Source organism: Lissotriton vulgaris, unplaced genomic scaffold (assembly GCF_964263255.1).
Source record: "Lissotriton vulgaris unplaced genomic scaffold, aLisVul1.2 SCAFFOLD_802, whole genome shotgun sequence".
NCBI lineage: Eukaryota > Metazoa > Chordata > Amphibia > Caudata > Salamandridae > Lissotriton > Lissotriton vulgaris.
Genome location: NW_028250238.1, coordinates 170,562 through 185,812, shown reverse-complemented (window position 1 = coordinate 185,812; position 15,251 = coordinate 170,562). Strand labels below are relative to the sequence as shown.

Here is a 15,251-nt window from a genome sequence, read left to right as displayed (position 1 = left end):
CTCTCAAGTATGCATCAAATAGAGAGAAATGGCACCTACTAAATTAGACTTTTCAGCAAAGTGCAGAGGTGAAACAATGATACAATTCAAGTTAGACACTGAACAAAGACAGCCAGTCCCCGATTCGTGAAATGTGCAAAGTTCAAACCACAGTCATTATTTGCCAGTGCAGTGAGGGGATCACGAGCCAACATCAGAAAAGCAACAGACTTTGAGCTCTCATATTTTTTCTCCAGCTGTTTTCAGAGCTTTATAGCAAAAAGTAGAATTGCAATCGAAATGAGAACAGGAGAGTAGGACTTCATTTGAGTTAGAAGTCACAAAGTAAACAAGTCACAAATGAGAAGCTCAAATATGAACTACAGTATTTGTTGAATAAGCAAATGGATATTTTTGCACAACATTGCAAATTCGCTCAAAATACAGATGTAACAAGAAAATGTTACATCTGTATTTGTGAATGTTTATGTATGAACAACTTCAATGGGAAACTTCAGAAGCAACACTTTTTCTGTTAATATGCATTTGCTGCCATCACATGCTGTAAAATGTTCAGATTTTAACAAACATACTATGTATAACTCAAATGCATCCACAGTTATTAAAATTGCTGCACCTGGTATGCAATGGCATGCCTGGACCTTTAAGAAAGTTAATTAGTTTTCTTCAGAAGTTGACTGCTGCATTCAGTGGTAAGAAGGTGACAGTCGTCTAGAGAGTATAAACATTGTCATTTCTTGGACTAAGACAAGAGCTTTCCTCTGCAGCAAAAAACAAATCATCATTCATACAGGATGGCTTTAATGATTCCTCCACTGTCGAGTTGCTTAATTTATTTGCTATTATCACAAGTTAATGTTGACATAACGGGCAAGGTCATCAAAACTACTATTATTTTAACAGAGCTGTCGGAATAGAAGAGTCACAAAAATGTTGCATCTCTTTGTAAGGTCCTATACCTTAATGAGCTATGGGAATTCTGAAATTTTACATTTGTGGAATTATGAAATATTGCTAATTTGGGAAATACTTAAAAAGATTTCAGCACGTACAGACTAAGTACCACTTGTAAATATTAATTTTCATTATAAACAAATTACACATTAATTACATTCCAGTAGCATAAATAGTTCATGCTAGCTAATGTGAAAGAGCTAATGCATTTAAAACTAGGATATTGACAGATATGTGAAAAGGTTATCAAAACCGAACCTTTTCATATGAGCAATGAAGTACTCTCTGAAAGAACACACTTCGTGGCATGTGCCTTATAGACAATCCGAACAAAATATAAGATTGAAGACAGGATATACAAACCAAATATGGATCAGGAAAGTGACACATTAGGAAGGCGTCGGGGTACACAATGTGATGTCACAGGCACTGTTTGGGTGCATTCAGAGGACAATTTTGCAGTTGCCCACTGAGTGCTTTGGTACAGCATCATATGGGAAACTTCCAGTCAAAGAAGAGTAAATAGTCATGAGAAGGGCCAGAAAAGTATTCACTGCAACAAGCTTCCAGGCACTAGTTATTATTTACAATATCAAAGAAAAAGGCCAGTACTTCTATGGATATGAACAGGTGAGCAAAGCCCTTTATCCACATAGGAAAAGCACAATATCCGTACATTCTTTTAATAAGAACCCATTTTCAAGCCAATAAGTCTGAGTTAAATGTGCTAATCAGCTGAAATGGGTAGACCTAAAGTCCACACTCTGTATATTGTTAGCAAATGGTCAGAAAGACAGCTGGGCTGTCAAAATATGGACTCAAACAACGATTATGGTACAAACACCCAAGCACCTTAGACAACGTCATTCCAATCATAGCCACCAAATACTCGAACCTGTGAAACTTCCACCTCTATATTACAGACATAGCAAATGTATTTATCCATCCAACTATAAATAGCGCCAACATTACACAAAGGTGCTAGAGAACTGTACAGTAAACAAGGACAGTTACATAAGGTACAAAATCCAACAAAACTTATAAATTGAGTATGGGAGCAAATCATTAGACATGGCACAAAAATACTGAGTACATGAACAGTCATTCACAAAGTTATATTATGAGCTACTGCAGTGCTGGGGTTAGCTTAACAGCTTTAGACTGGTGCATTGGAGGTAGTGCATTAAAACTCAAGGGAATGATTATTGTTGAGACCGAGTCATTAAGGCGAGAGACCACAGATACCCACTGACGAGGTAAGCAAATGGGTCTTTAACGGAGAGGGGCCCTCAGCTCTGATTTACAGATTGCCAGCGAAGTGGTGGTTCTAAGATTCAGAGGTAGGAGTTACATATTCTGGTCGCGTTTTCTAACAAGCCTTGTGCCAGGAGTCGTTCGTTTTTAAAATCACCGTAATGGCTCAGCCTGACAGACGCTCAGCACTGTACCATAAATAAAAACTAGATTCGCGAAATGCCCCAGCCTGCCGTATACCTCTATAAACTAAGGCGCAACCTTCAACGTATATGTATAAAATACAAAACAAATCCAACGCTCCAGGACTACTCAAAAGTATGCAAATAAAGTAACCAGGTAGAAAAACTGATTTCCCTAATAACAATATCACTAGTAAAACACCCACAAACTTCACAGGATGTCTTGGCTTCATTAAGGGCTTAAACAACATCGGGGCTCAACGTGTGGCGGGTGTACATTTAATAACCAGGACAATAGCCCACTGGTTTGTAGATACGGACACACGCCTCCCTTCACCAGGGTAAATCACTAGAGCTTCAATTGCTTCCCAACCTCGTCCCCCCGAGGCAAGACAAGAACCGAGCCATGGGAGCAGAGTTCACCCCCATACTCTCTGCCCGCCCACCCCACCGATCTGCCGCAGGCGACGATGGACACATTGTATCTTGTCAGCTCCAGCAGCAGAGGATAGATACAGTAACTCGCAGCAGGCAGGTCCTTACAGAAACACTAGCAAGGAAGCCATCTGGCTAGAAGGAAGGGGCGAAAGGAAGTGTGAGCGAGGGGGTGGGTTTACAGAAGGAAAAGGGGGAGAGGGGTGGTATAAAACAAACAAGAACAGATACGAAGAGGAAGGAATCAACCGACTGAGGGGCACAAACAGAGAAATGACTTCAGGAAACACAATATATGAGAAAAGGGGAAAAACGCTCAAGTGCGGGTATGTTAGACTGGGAGAAGCAGTAGGAAGTAGCACAGGGGAGAGGAAGTTGACAGACCACACAGTCCACAGCCCATGGTAGTCCCCCTTAGCGCGGAGGACATGATTAATATGTATCCTCATCACAGCAGTAGCCACATGTCATCCGCAGGCATGCCTGCAGTCCCGGACGAGGCGGGAGGATCCCGACGCGGGGCTTACCTCCCGTCCTCCTTCGGATGGTGTTAAAACTCCGAGTGATCCCTTGCTTTCGACTCTGGAGTACTTCAGAAACTGAAGGCGGAGATCAGCAATGGGAGCGTTGGTTTATACTGACGGACACGATAGGGGCGGTAGTGGGTGGAGCTAGGTGGACGCACCGCCCAGGGAAGCCTGTGATAGGTTAAAGAACGAGGAGATCCCACCTCTGGAAAAGGCGGGCCGGCGACCGCGGAAATGATCGGCCAGCCGCCCCGGATATGTCCCTCTCGCCCGCCCCGGAAGTAACTGACTCAGCTGTACACAGGCTGGTTGTCAAAATTCACAGTATGTTTGGCATTCGTGGGGATGGAGGTTTATTTGCAGCTTTGACTGAGGGGTGGTCTGGAACCTGTCACAAGCGTACGGATCAGTAACTGCTAAAAGCCAGTCCAGACACACCGTCGCGCCAAGCGCAGTGGTGTTCCGGCAGATCCAGGAGGGGTTGCAATCCTAGTCCGGCCCAGTGTTGAGATAAGGCATTGGGCTGTAAGTGGTCCGGGTCTCAACGGAGCTGAGCACCGGCAGTGTTTAAAGGGGGGCTATTAAGAAAACCAGAATCTAGTGAGTTCTTAACTAGTTTATTATCAAACCATAACGCATGCTCAGACATAGAGCGAAGCTGCAGCCGGCTCGGCGATCAGCTGGTAACTGTCATCTCTGACAGTTATCAGCTGGTGACCTCACTGCTGGGACGGTGTCCTCGCAGGGACACTAATGAGCAAATTCAGTAAGGTGTTCTGTGAGGGACACACGTATAATAAACATAACACATCCCCCTCCTTTGGGGAGTGATGGAACCAATGGAACTAGTATGGGGCGGTAGGGCTCCGCTACCCACATATACAGTCCTTAAGTTTAACCGGCGGTCCCAACAGTCTACCTGCCCTGCTGGTGTCCACAGGTCGCGCCCGGTCACAGGTTGGAATGGCAGGTAGTCTGCGCCTTGCGCCTGCAGGTCTAGATGAGGAAGCTGAACGGTCCGCTAGTTGGGTGTCTTCATGCATATCATCTTCACTTCTCATCCCTGGGGTTGCAGGAAATTCAATGTCAGATTCAGTGTCAGAAAAATATAGTCTTGCAGTACTCGCCAACTGCTTCCTGGATTGCTCTGCATTGGCATCTGAAAGTGTGTTGTCCACTCTATCGTTTACGGGATGTTTGTGGGCCGACAGTGCTGAAAAGTGCCAGACCTTACCATCACTCAGGCGTGCTGAATTACAGTGCACTTCACGAACGGTAAGGGTTTTGGTGTATCTCTCTTGACCCTTGCCGACATGTCCGCTCCTTCTTACCTTCCCCCCATCGCCTGCCTTAATTTCCACCTCCTTGCACCCATATTTTCTGTCATAGTAAATCTTGCTCCTGGTTTGTGCTAGGGCCAGCTTTTCCTTCACCATCTCTGAAGACCAGTGTACTCTGCGGGCAGCCTTAACCCAACCCACATTGTCCTTTGGAAGCGGGGTCCATCCGCGCATAAGTTCGAAAGGGCTGTGGCCAGTAGACTCACATGATGTAATTCTGTAGGCCCACACTGTCTTCATTATTTCTTTCTTCCAGTCCAGTTGGTTTGAGGCGGCAATCTGTATGATACCTTTAAGTACTCTGTTAAATCTCTCAACAGCACCATTGCCTGCTGGGTGGTAAATTGACGTTGTCTTGTGTTCAATGTGGTGCCTTTCCATGTAGTCTTTGAACAGGTCTGAGGTGAACTGTGCGCCATTGTCGCTTACAATCTTTTTTGGTAAACCTTCGCGCGTGAAAGTGTCTTCCAAGAATTGGACCACGTGCTGAGAGTCTGCCTTTCTGGTGATACTCACTTCAGGCCATTTAGTGTAGTGGTCAATTATGACAATTATGTATTGTAGTTCATTCTCATCAGACACCGGCCCCATTATGTCAATGCCAATTCTTTCCCAAGGCATGGATGGGCTCTGTAATGGCTGAAGGGGGGGTCTGTAAGTTACTTGAGTTTTGTCAGCCTCCACACATAACTTGCAGTTCCTCACATTTCTTTCAACGTCACGGCTGATGCCCGGCCACCAATACGTGTTTTTCATCCTGTTCTTACTTTTCGCGATGCCCAGATGTCCCTCGTGGCATACTTCCAGAATTTTCTCCCGTATATTCATCGGTGCTACATATTTTCCGCTTCTCAAAAGTAGTCCATCTTCCATGGACAGTTCATCCTTCACGTCCCAGAAGGGTTTAAATTCATCTTTAAGTATATTCTTGCTGGTCCAACCTTCTTTGACCATCTGGATAACCATACATATGTCCGTGTCCTTCATTTGTTCCTCCAACCATTCGTTTTTTGTTAACCTGCTGGAATTTTCACATACATTGGCTATGCATGAGTCATCTAATTCGTTTGTTCCTGTGGGATCATTGGTCTTGATAGGCATCCTACTTAAAAAATCTGCAACCACATTCCTTACGCCGGGGACATATTGTATGTCGTACATGTAATCAAATAGTCGCATAGAAATTCTCGCTAGGCGCGGTGAGGCTGTGTGTAGGCCTTTTGTTTTAAGCACTTTTGTTAAAGGTTTGTGGTCTGTGCACAGGTGTATTTTCCTACCCCACACGTACTGTCTAAAATGTTCAAGGGCCCAAACACAGGCCAGTGCTTCTCGTTCTATTACTGAATATTTATCTTCAGCTGGAGTAAAGGAACGTGAAGCAAATACAATAGTATATTCTGTACCCTTGGCATCTTTCTGTGTTAGGACTGCACCAATGCCCTTGTTGCTGGCGTCAGTCGTTACAAAGTTATCCAGGGTAGGATCAAATCCCTGCAAAGGTAATGCTTTGCACATGTTGCATTTCAAGTCTTGGAATGCTTGCTCACATTCGTCCGTCCACTCAAATTTGTTCTTCATTTTAAGCTGTTGCCTTAAGGCGTACGTTTTTGTGGAGAAGTTCTTGATAAACTTGGAGTAGTATTCTACTAGTCCGAGGAATTACCTCACTTCATCTCTGTTGGTGGGTACAGGCGCTTCCTTGATAGCTTGGATTAGTTAATTTTTGGGACTGATGCCATCGCCTGTTATCTGATGTCCCAGATAGTTGACAGATTTGCACGCAAATTTGCATTTGGAATGCTCAGCCGTTAGACCCTTTTTGTTCAATAAGTCCAGGACTTGCTCAACCCGACTGTCATGTTCCTCTTTAGACTTACCCATTACCAGTATGTCGTCCTGGAATAACAGTATCCCAGTGACGTCCTTAAAAATGTTAGTCATCAGTCTTTGAAACATTGCAGCAGCTGAAGCTAACCCAAAAGGAACGCGAGTGAACCTGAAACAACTGAATGGTGTTACAAAAGTAGTTAAAGATTTGCTGTCCCTGTGTAGCTGTACCTGATGGTACGCTGATTTTAGGTCAATGGTGGTAAACCACTTTACTCCCTTGGTGGTGGACAACATCTCGTTTATTTTAGGGAGTGGGTACTGCTCAACAATGATGTTTTGATTAAGTTCGCAGAGATCAATGCAAAATCTCAGTTTTCCGTTGGGGCGTTTCGCTACGACAAGTGGTGCAACCCACTCAGATGCCTCCACCCTTTCTATTATTCCATCAGTTAGTAGTTTCTCAAGTTGATTTTTAACTTCTTCCTTTATAGCAAAAGGTATGTTCTGCGCTTTATGCACTGTGGGCGTGGTGATAGGTTTCAATTCTATCTTATGCTGATATCCCATGAGTACTCCGATATTTCCACTGAACACATTAGGAAATTTCGCCAATATTTGTCCTGCGTAGTCGTCAGTGTCTGACATGCTGAGTACAGGCTCATGGCTGTTAGGATCCAGCATGATTCCCAGACTACCTTGGTCCATCCATCCAAGCACAGAAGGACCTACCTTAGATATATACCGTTTGCATTGTGCTTCTCTGCTCTTGAAAATGAACCTGAGACTCCTGTACCCCAATATTTCAATGGGTTTCTCGTTGAATGATTTAATGATGATGTCTGGTTTATTGAGTCTCCGACCGATTACTTCCTTAAATTTTGCTTCCCAGACCTTTTCGTTCACAATAGTGTAAGGTGAGCCAGAATCTGCTGTTATGTTTATTTCCACTCCCCCAATGGTCATGGTACACATAGGTTTTTTGGTCTTAGCCCCTTTTCCAGTTCCCTTTACCTCCACTTCTTCGTCGTCTATGTTGAGGATGCACATGTTGATGTCTTCATCCGTGTCTTCATCGAACTTGTCCTCCTCTTCTACCACTGCCTTTACATGTCGTGGTTTTCTCCTATTACACATCTTGTTAAAATGGTCCAATTAGGCCACAGAATGTGCATTTAGCTTCGCGGGCCGGGCATCTGAAATCATACGCCATGTGTGCAGTGCTTAGGCATCGGTAACAATATTCTTTACCCCGTTTCTCTTGCCTTCTTTCGGGTTGGATGGTGTCTTTCTTTCTTACAGCTTGCTTGTTGTCTTTCCAACCCTTATGATCAGACACCTTGCTGACATGGTCACTTTCTTTTTTAATTTTATCATCCTTCAACACAGCTTTCGCACAACGTCCAGTGAGTTCAGCTTTCCTAGCTATGTCTATTATGTTCTGCAATGGGTACTCACCCTTTGCCCAAAGGTTGTCTTGAATGTTTTCGTTTGACCCTTGCATTACTATTTGATCCCTTATTAGTTCATCATGGAGACCTCCGAAACGACAGTTAATAGCAAGGTCTTTTTGCGCAGATACATAATCGTCTATTGTTTCATCCTTCCCTTGTTTCCTATGGAAACATTTGTATCTGTCTTTCCCAACACAAACTGTGGGCTTATAATAAGCGTTCAAGTCATCAATAGCGTTGGAGAACACATCACCATCATCTACACCTCTTGTTTTCTTGTTTATCGAATTATATACTTTTATTCCTCCTGCCCCCAAGTTGTGCATTAACATCTTGTACTTCTTTTCAGGTTTTAATTCAGCATCTTCTTCAATTGTGGAAATATAATTGAGGAAATAGTCCCTCCATTCCTCCCACTTCAAAGCTGGTACACTACCTGCACGCAGGAATGACTCAGGGGGTGACAGATTCCAAATGCAACCGGTAGCTAAGTCACTCATTGTAATTTTATAGTGTAATGCCTGCTGAAAAAAACTTTTATATGTAATGCACTACTACACCTTAATAACCTATATTATACTTTAGCTAGGTGGGTTGTGCTAAAGTTCCATGCACGTTTCGTTTTCGCTGAAAGAAGTTACTGTGTGCTGCTTTAATATTCAAAGTTTATAGTTGGATCGAACTTTACCGTTTTTCACTTTTAACCAGTGGTTGCTCCGATGCACATCTGCTCCTCCGGTTTCTGAAGAGAAATGATTTGGTCGCGTTGGCTTGCTCCCTTCCTCGTTTTCGTTTTTTTTTTGAGAGCTAGTCCACAGAATACAATCAATTTCACATTGACTCCTAAAATGGCCGCCAACGTCGACTTCGTGAAGACGTGATGACGTGGTGCACTGCTCCGAATCACCTCAGCAGCTCGCTGACAGTTCACAGCTGCGGCCGTCAGTTTTTACCGCTGGGTTTGACAGTTGAAGATTACTTAACAGCGTGCAGTTCTTTTATTTCTAAAATGCTTGGTTCACCTCAGCATTAAAATAAATAGCGCCGCTTGCTTTCGCCTTTAAATTTTCCTTTCGCATCAGTATAACATACTTGGCCAGTGCGTCAGTACACTCACTGTGTATTTCGTCTAATTATTTCTTCAGTTTCCTCAAAATATTTCTTCATGTGGCCACTCTTGAATGCGCTTTCAGTTTAATTATCGTCAGCTTGCTTCCTCCTTATTTTGTCAACGGAGACGATTTCCATAGAATGCTTCCCTTATTTTCCTCAGTGGGTTCGTGCGTGTTGGTCCTCGTCGCCAGTATTATTAAGAAAACCAGAAACTAGTGAGTTCTTAACTAGTTTATTATCAAACCAACACACATGCTCCAGACATAGAGCGAAGCTGCAGCCGGCTCTGCGATCAGCTGGTAACTGTCATCTCTGACAGTTATCAGCTGGTGACCTCACTGCTTGGACGGTGTCCTCGCAGGGACACTAATGAGCACATTCAGTAAGGTGTCCTGTGAGGGACACACGTATAATAAACATAACAGGAGCCTCGAATTGGGCTCTGTTTTCGTGCCCTAGCACAGGCATCCGTTTGTGTACCCGGATTGCAGTGACAGCAGGCACATAGATGTGCGCGTGCTCACTTATCACTTGTGGAGAAGTTACGGCATGACTTCATGCTGGTAAGCGTTGTAAGGGAAGGGAAATACTTAAAAGAGGGTCATTTTCTCTCAGGATTTCCCTTCTCTTTTTGAAACTCTGGAGCAGTAACGTTGTGGTGTCACCAGGGCTTTAAGTGAAAGCTTTTTCAATATTATATACAAGCCATAGTCGCTACTGCTTATTTATCTTACGCAACTAACAACCATTGACAAAGCCAACAGTCCAGGCTTGTTGTAGGCATGATACTTGTTGTATCATATAGCTGGATAAAATGACAGAAACAGCAAAATACTAGTCGGGCGGCACACTATGCTAAACACGGATTTTTAGCTTACACGTTTTTAAGCCATGCCCTTAATTACATTGGCCATGCCCCTTTGAGAGAACCCCCCCCCCCTGCCCCCCCCCCCCCCCCCCCCCAGTTTTTTCATCCCACCTTCAAGCCCTGCATATGGCTCATCCTAGGACAGGACCTCGAAATGTGCAAGCCCGTTGTTGGTACCTAGGAACCTGCTAACTGACATTTCGTGACCTTTGACCTATTGATGGCTTCACAAACTCACATTTGCAATGCAATAGGTTTCGCATTTTTAAAGTTAGATGTATTGGTGTTATAAAAGACAGTTTTTTAATTCATGTTTTTTTTTCTTTAAAGAAAGAAAGTGCACGCTATAAAGTATTGACCCGTATGTGTGTAAGCAGGAAGCACTGAGGTAGTGACATTCTATGTAGGACAGTTGTGGGGAAAGAAGGGAAGTAGCGTGGCGAGTTAGTGAGGGAAGGGAACAAAGTACAAAGAGAACAAGCATTTGTAGTGCAATAGGTCTCGCGTTTATGAGAGTTTTAACTATTGGCATTGTAAATGACAATGCCTTTTATTTATGAGTTGTTTTTAAAACCGATAAATAGAAGGCATTGCCATGTACAATGCCAAAAGCTTAAATTCTCTCAGATGCGAGACCTACTGCACTGCAAATGCCAGCACCCATGCTATAGAAATACAAGCATTGGCATAGCCAATAGGTCTTCAATTCAAAAGCTTTATTCGAGGATTAGACTCATAAAAGCACAAACATACATTTAAAATACATAGTTAAAAAATTGTTTCCTCATTAATACAGTAATTTAAAAAAATCATGCCGACATAGACAATTAATCAGAGCAAAAAAGCAATATAAAACTTTGGTACATGATTACACAGATGCCAGAAAGGATACCCCAATCGATGTACTCTAGAGAAGAGCCCTCCGTCTGATAGACCATGCCCACCCCAGGTACTTGGCTGTTGCTAGGACTACAGGCATATGGGTGGAAGTGCAAATGATTCGTAAGGCCTCGACACCCCTGGATGTCCCTAAGTTTTTACAAACAGAGACTAACCAAACTTTTCTCGGGGTGGCATAAGCTTTGCAAGAGAATAAGAAGTGGCCTATACTTTCATTTGGTGCACCACAAGCTGGACAACATGAGGTTGAGGAACTCCTCCACCTACCTGTCAGTGATCTCAATGGAAGAGCACCTGATCTTAACTGGAAAAAAAGCTTCCTGTCCCCAGGGTTGGTTATGCTGTCCCAATAAGGTTCCAAAACTGGATACAGTTTAACTACCACAAAGCGCACCGTCATGGAGTCGGATTTAGTTTTGTTCCAGACTCTTTCGGCAACCCGATCCCAATATAGATCTTTAATCGCATTTTTGCTTGGAAAGGGTTCCCCGGTTGGATTGTCCCATAAATTTGAGAGACCAAGATCGCCTAGAGCAGACCTGAGATTTTTTAGCCAAACTATCTTATGAAAGGTATCAGCATTTATTATGGCTAAAAACCCCTCTGCATAGTGCCTGATCTCCGGGGTAGTCCAGAGGCGTCTCCAATAGAGAATTGGGCGCAACCTCGCTAGGTCACTAACTGCTCTTCTCCCTAGGTCAAGACCAAGGGGAATCAGTGGGGTACTCTGCGGGAGTCCTGTGATTCCCCTAAACAACCTGTTCTCAGAGGTCTGCAAGGGGAGGAGCTTCCCAAAACCCCACAGCTCTGCCCCATAAAGAGCAGACCCAAGAGCTTTGGCGACATATACTGCCAAAACGGGTTTTATTGGTTTGGACTTAGATTTTTTGTGTTGCACCCGAAGTGCCCCCTAGATCTGTTGGTGCCTCAAGACCGACATTTCTATGTGCTGGGACCATCTCGAATCGTTTGTTATCTGTATCCCAAGATAGGTAAGTACAGTAACCACCTCTAACATGCAGTTGTTCAAGAGTATTTTTGGCCTGGGTCTACGTTTTGATGCAAAGGCCATCAGCTTGGTCTTACCCACATTGACTTCCAGGCCGCGCTCCCCGCAAAAACAGTCGAAAATATTCAAAGCTTGCTGCAGACCGCCTGGAGTTTTGGATAGAATTAGTGTATCATCGGCGAACATCAGGATCGGAAGCCTGAGGCCCACCAACAAAGGCGCATCTACACTGGCGTCCAGCATTCGAGCCATATCCCATTGATGAATAAAGAGAAAAGCAGGGGAGCCATTGCGCACCCCTGGCGCACTCCACGTTCAACCGGGAAGTCAACAGAGGATTCACCATGCATGCCCGATTGGATTTTGGCGAAGTTGCACTCATGCAACCTTATTATCAGGGTAAGTAACCTCTGCCGGAAGACCCATTTCGCTCAGTCTTGCCTTTGGGACCTTTACGTTTTTAGCTAGAGATACTAGCTGTGGTAATGTGGTTATGTTATGTTGTAGAGCAGTGTGGCTGCTGTCTAGCACGTTGAAAAGTTATATTAAACAATAGTTATAAGCATTTATGTTTCTGACTAACGTATAGCGGTTGGACAGTTTATAGCTGTGCTTTTGTGACTGTCCCAAAAAATGTTTTGTTAAAGATTTGTGTTGTTGCTACGTAGTATGGCTAAATGTTTTTGTTGTAAAGAGCGTAGTGCTATTGGCATTGTAAATGTTTTTTACTATTGTGTTTTAGAGTGGAGTAGATGTATGCAGTGTGTAGAGGAATTGTGGAGTATGTGGTGCAGTAGAAATGTGTGGATAGAAATGTGGTATATAGTGTATAGGAATTATGAGGATTGGGACTGTTTTATAGAGAGTAATTATGTGGTATGCCATATTGTGATGTGGAGTGTTATATAGTGGAATTTAATTATGTGGTGTGCTGTTTAATTTTGTGGTGTGATGTAGAACTATGTGGTGTGGATTATATGTATGTGGTGTGTTACAGGACCTGTAACACATCAAGATGGCCCATGCTAATAAGTTATTTTCCTGAGGGAAAAAAGTCTCATGCATGTGTGGGAACAAGCAGGTGATTTATTTGGCATTTAAGCCTTAGACGGAGTACTGTGCCTCAGATCTCGCATGACTGGAAACCACCCCCTCCACTTGATGTATAAAAATGCAGCTATGCACTGATGGCGCTATTTACACACTCCTGAATCTATTTTTGTTCTAATTTGGTGCAAATACGCATACACATAGATACATGCATAACAATATAGCCAGAAATACACCAAACACACTTTAAAAAAAGCATATATAGAAATACGTTATGGTGAGCTAGGAGACCACGTATTACACAGAGATTAATATTCTATTCCAGACATGATTTAGGTAGTGTCAATCAATGTGCCATTTAGAAGGAATTGAAACGTCTCACCAAAGCACTATACAAACATGGAAATGTCACACGTAAGAAAGCTCAAAACTTGGCAGTTATGGGGCCCATAATTTCAAATGCTTTGGGGAACACAATTGAAAAACTGAACGTGTCTGCAAACCTATTTAGAGAAATCAAGTCAAATCGCAACCCGTTTTTAGCACAGAAACAATGCTGTTCTTGTCTGCCCCTTGCTTTATGTTATGTTATGTTATGGGCACTTATAATGCGCACAGATGCTCCAGCAAAGGAGCGTCCTGGCGCACGACAAGGTAGAACACAACACCGCTAGATGCCAAGACAGAAAAGGGGAACAGCTGCGGGGGCAAGTTTTAAAATAAGAAGGTTTTGATGGCCTTACGGAACAGCAGGAGGTCCTCCAACATACGGATCTCTACCGGAAGGGAGTTCCAGAGAGCCGCAGCTCTCACACGAAAAGATCGGCCCCAAGCTCGGCTGAGTTTGAACCGAGGGACCACAGCGAGAGCTTGGCCCAAGGATCTAAGAGAGCGTGTCGGGACATACGAAGACAAGAGGTTGGTACGGATCTGGGGAGCAGAACCTTTCAAGATTTTGAAGGCCAGACATAAGACCTTGAAGTGAATTGTCATCTTGACCGGCAGCCAGTGCAAGGATCGTAGAGTGTTAGAGACGGTGCAGAACCTGGGCAGGCCAACTACCGCTCTGGCTGCAGCATTTTGAACGCGCTGCAGGCAAGTAATTTCTGCCTGGTTGGCCCCCACCAGGAGAGAGCTGGCATAGTCAAGCCGGGACATCACCGTCGCCTGAATCACCAGCTGCCTGGAAATACCATGCAGGATTATTTCAATTCAATGTTTTCCTCCCCTCTGCCTATAAGCCTGTTTCAGTTAGGAAGCGCCGACGCACAATACTAACATAGCCTCTCTGTGTGCAAACTCGCATATATAGATCCCACATAACAAATATAACATAATTTGATGTAGAGGTGACGGCAATATTTAAACAAGCAATTGCGCCAGAGGATTGAGGGTGGACGGGAAAGCAAATAAAACGGCAAAGCGGCAGTGACGACTGGAAGTAACATATTATAAGTAGGGATAGTGGTACAAATAACTGCTGAAAGACCGATTAAGCTTTGCAATGCACAGCTGCTCTGTAGCTGAACACAATACTATCTAAATAGTATCCCAGAGTGCTGAGATTGTATTTTATAATCTGGCTCCTATCCTCACATCTATGGACTATAATAAGCCCACAATAAGCCAAACCCAGGGAAAGAAACCGGAACAAGCCCACCCCCAAAATGACGTTATTATGATACAGATGTGGCTTAACATGCAGAGCTGCTGACTTTTTGTTAGCAATGGGCGGGCTGCAAGCCCTTTACTGGAAACAATAGTGACTCGCAAGCAAGCGCATGCTTTACCCTAAAAATGATTCAGCAGACAGAAGTGGAGGCGCTATTATGTGCTACAGGCATAGGAGTAGTTTAACCAATATTCCTTACATGTAATTTAAATGTTGCTGACGGATGAAAAAAACTTATTATGGTATGGAAACACCAGTATAATATCTGAAGTTTGAGGCAAACAACTTACAAAAATCGTGAGCATCAACTTCCACCTCATCGTTGAATCCCTAAAGTGGTGCACTCAGCCTGTTACATAACAGGAATACAAATGGACATAAACAACAGCATCATTCGTTCTCTGGCGAGCATGAATACAACCAGCATTATTTGTTCAAGGTGGATTGGCCCAATTTGTATTGACACCATAGATCCTGCTGCTGTGTTTCAGCTTGTAACAATAGCAACTTGCCATCAACATAAACAGAGTTACTCTCCTTGTACAACAGAGGTAAGCACTTGCTGATTCTGAAGTTGTCATAAGGCTAAAACTCAGCATAGGTGAGAAGAATTATCTAAAAAAGGAAGCAAAAAAAGCGCTGGAGGAAAAGTCATAACTTAATGTC

General features: G+C 43.6%; 1 protein-coding gene across 1 annotated transcript in view; it reads right to left on the bottom strand.

The window, feature by feature from the left end:
- The window catches only part of FURIN (furin, paired basic amino acid cleaving enzyme), a 375,254-nt gene extending 371,787 nt beyond the window's left edge, over window positions 1-3,467 (bottom strand). Inside the window, exon 1 of the mRNA XM_086950518.1 lies at window positions 3,353-3,467. The gene's annotated coding sequence lies outside the window, so the exon portion shown is untranslated. The remainder of the gene's footprint in view (window positions 1-3,352) is intronic.
- Window positions 3,468-15,251: the final 11,784 nt, after the last annotated feature.